This window comes from Gossypium arboreum, chromosome 4 (genome assembly GCF_025698485.1).
Source record: "Gossypium arboreum isolate Shixiya-1 chromosome 4, ASM2569848v2, whole genome shotgun sequence".
NCBI lineage: Eukaryota > Viridiplantae > Streptophyta > Magnoliopsida > Malvales > Malvaceae > Gossypium > Gossypium arboreum.
The window spans coordinates 102,630,654-102,634,730 of record NC_069073.1 but is presented as its reverse complement, the minus strand read 5'-3'; positions in this window follow the sequence as shown (position 1 = coordinate 102,634,730).

Genomic DNA, 4,077 nt, shown 5'->3' with positions numbered 1-4,077 from the left:
TTTAATTTTGTCGTTTGAGTGTCAGATTAAATAAAAGGACTTAATCGAGTAAATTGAAAACTTGATAGTTTATTGTATAAGGACCAAATTGTTATTGGCTTTGTAAAATGAAGCATTTAAGTTGCAAATTTGCCATTGGACTTAATGATGGCCGGTTATACCCTTATTATATATATTTTAGTTATTAATTATAAAAGGTTAAAATGGTAAAATATGAAATAATAATTTGAGGGACTAAAATGTGAAATAAATGAAATATATGGACTGGTATGAATACTAGGAATATTCAACCTAATATGAGTGAAGTGAAATTTTGCAAATTTTGTGTTTTGTGCAATAGGGACTAAATTGTAAAAAGTGTAAAATGTCATATGTTTGGCCTTTTTTCTAAGTATAACCTTTTGCTACAAGTTTGGCCTTATAAGTTTCCACATTTCCATTCGCCTTTCTTTTCCTTTTGTAGATCCACTTACACCCTATGAGTTTTATCCCTTCTGGTAAGTTTACAAGTTCCCACACTGAGTTGTAACACATAGAGCCCATCTAAACTTTCATAGCTATTTCCCAGAGCTTGGAATCATTACTTTATATTGCTTCATCATATGTGAGTGAGTCATCATCTTCCTATTTAACAGGTTAAGTGTTAAAATCACTTTTTCTATATTGGAAGAACTCATGCGTAGGAGAGACCTTTCCACTGTGATGAGGCTCTCTATGATGCTAATTGTTTGCAAGTCTACTATTAGGAGTTGGTTGTGGAAACATTTCTATAGGGTTTTGTATATTTCTCGAAATCTCCTCGAGTACCTCTTTAGTCCAAGGTTTGAAGTCATTCATGTAAATTTTTTCAAGGAAAGTAGCATAAGTCAAGACTATAACAGTTTGCTTTTTCGAGTTATAAAAAAAACCACCTTTTGTTCCCTTTGGATATCCTACAAACATGTACAATTCTATTTGTGAGTCCAACTTTATTGCATCTTTATCCAATATGTGGGCCCTGCATCCCCAAATCCTAAAATGATTAAGATTCAACTACTTACCATGCCACAAATCGTATGGGGTTTTCTATGTTGCCTTAGTTGGCCCATCATTCATAACATAGCAAGCCGTTTGTACAATGTATCCTCCAAAAAATATTGGCAGCTTGGAATAACTTAATATCGAATGTACCATGTCTAACAATGTTCGATTTCTTCTCTCTGCCACACCATTCTATTGTGGATGGCCTGACGTGATTAATTGGGATAGAATCCAATTCTCTATGAGGTAACTTAAGAACTCATTAGATAAATATTTCCCACCTTGATTAGACCAAAGTGCCTTTATGGGTAAACTTAGTTATTTCTCCACTTTTGCAAAAAAATCTTTGAATTTATCGAAGGCATTCTGGCAGTGCTTTAGGTATACATACCCATATCTGGAATAGTCATCAATAAAAGTTACATAGTACTCGTAACCACCTCTTGCACTAACGCTCACGGGGCTACATACATTAGTGTGCACAAGTTCTAGGGTTTCCTAGCCCTTGTTCCTTTTGCATTAAAAGATCACTTAGTCATCTTACCTTCTAAGCAAGATTTACATTGTGGAAGACCAACTTCTTTAAGTAAACTTAAGATACCGTCTTTCACAAGTCTAGTGATTCTTTCTTGGTTAATATGATCAAGTCTCAAATGCCAAATGTACACCTCATTAGAGTGAGAAGTTTTAAGTACGCCTCATTAGAGTGAGAAGTTTTAAGTCTTTTATTTGATAGTTCAGTCTCAAGCAGTGTATACATCTTTGGTTTGATAAAATAATGATTATTTTAAATCCATCCTTTGTAGATAAGATTGTGATTTCTAAATTTTGCTATTTTATTATTAAAGGTCACGATCAAGCCGTCTTTATATAAACATGCAACGAAAATTAAGTGTTTTTTTGAAACTTGATACATAGAAAACGTCTTTTATAATAATCTTCCTAATATTATCAAAATAATGATGTACATCTCCCACTGCTTCAGCTGCCACACTTGTCTTGTTCCAGGCCCGCAATGATAATCTCTTATCTCTAAGATCTTTCATCTCCTTGAACCTCTACAGAGAAACACAGAGATGATTAGTGGCTCTCGAATCTATGACCCAGTGGTTTATTTAGTCTTCCACTGAACAAGCTTCTATCATCAAGAGTTCCATACCATTTCCTTTAATAGCTAGGTATTCTCTCCACTCTTTAAAGTTTTCCTTGAAGTGCCCTTTCTTGCTGCAAAAGAAGCATTTTAACTTAGATAAGTATTTTGGCTTTCTGGTTTTCTTCCTTTCCACTTCTAGTGGCCTAGAGACCTTAGCCTTTCCTTTTTAGCGTGCTTTCTATTCCCTTTTGAGGAAAAAGTGACAGTTATATTCAATTCTATTCTTTAGACCGACTAACTGTTGTTCAACATCAACTCATAGGATTGTAACTCCTTCATGATTTGTTTAAGCGTCAGGTTTTTGTTGCCAAGGTTATATGTCACCTGAAAACCAGCAAAACCCTTGGACAAGCTTTTGAAAACCATCTCTGTTTAGGTGTTTTGGTCAAAATTGGCCTCATTGTCTGTGACCTTAGCAAAGTATTCCAAAAGAGTGATCATATGGTCTTTTCTTAGAGTGTCGAGCTTTTTCTGGGTATTCATTAAACTAGTTATAGTACACTGTCGAGCTAGGGCAGCTTAGCCTTTGAATATGTCTTCTAGCTTATTTAGAATCGCTTCAGTAGTGTTACAGCTCTTTAGTTTCTTATATAGAGTGTGGTCACACCTTCGAGCTTATATAAATGAGCTATCTCATCAGACTCTTCCCAACATATTCTAGCTTCAACTTGAGTGGCTGGAGGGCACTTAGTATCAAGAACTATTTTAAGTTTCTTACAACTCAACACAATTATCAGTTTGTTTTTCCATTCATTGTAGTTTTTTTCGTTAAGTTTTTTTAGAAAGTATGTTCAATAAGGGAGTTGGTTCCATATTCGAACTAAAAATAAAAACATCTATATATTAATATCTTTGTATTAAGAAAATGTTTGAAAATTTTTTTGAAACATTACGATATGCATTAAGATGATGCATATGTAATACATTAAACCTTGAAAATAATTTTAAGTCATTACAACGACAATTCCCACACATATTGAATCAAGCCACTATAAGGTGGTCATTATCAACTAGTAAGAACATGGATTTCCATCAAATTAGTACATGAACCTAATTCCTTAGGCATTCAGACGTACTAATAATCGTGTAACGTTTGACCATTATTTTAACTTAAGTAGAGCTCCGTGGGGAGTTACTTAACCAGAAGATCTTAAGTGTATAACCATCAACTCAACACATATCGCATCATGCAACACTAATGAGTCGTCGTGGGACAATCTCACCGAGTAGCATGCTTTGACTAGTTATCCTATTTTGAAGATAGAATTTCTTGACCAATTACATGATAATGCCTACCATAAGGGCCGGTTCAACTATTATTCGATCACAAGAAAATTCTTCTTACTTTTAGGAAATCTCATCAGTGAAATCCATATAGATATCCTACCATGGGGTAGTGCACTTGCCATGCCATCACAAAAGATCATTGATGGAGACCGTATGTCTTGTTTAGGGACCTTCTCCCACTTAATATTTTAAAAAAACATGCAAGGTTTTTATATTTTTTGGTTTCAATCATGTATGATCAATATATGCATGACAATTACTTGTGACATTCTTTCGTAAACTATATAGCATGCTTATCTCATATATGCATGACTTTCGTTTAAGGGAAAAACTGAAGAAGTGAATATGAATTGTGCACTAAGTAGTTTCCCAAGAAAAGGAGGTAAGTCGTATTTGACTACTTAAAAATAAAGTCTCTCCTTACTAGATCCAATCCTAAACATGCACCTTCTTATTGTAATCAAATTAGCTAAATAAGTAAATTGAAGAATACATCACATGTAATTTCTCATTACCATACTTCTTATCTTTAATAGATCGATTGTGAATCATCTCATACATACATATCAAAATTATATCATAAAATATTATTAAAGAAATATATAAAGAAATGGGTA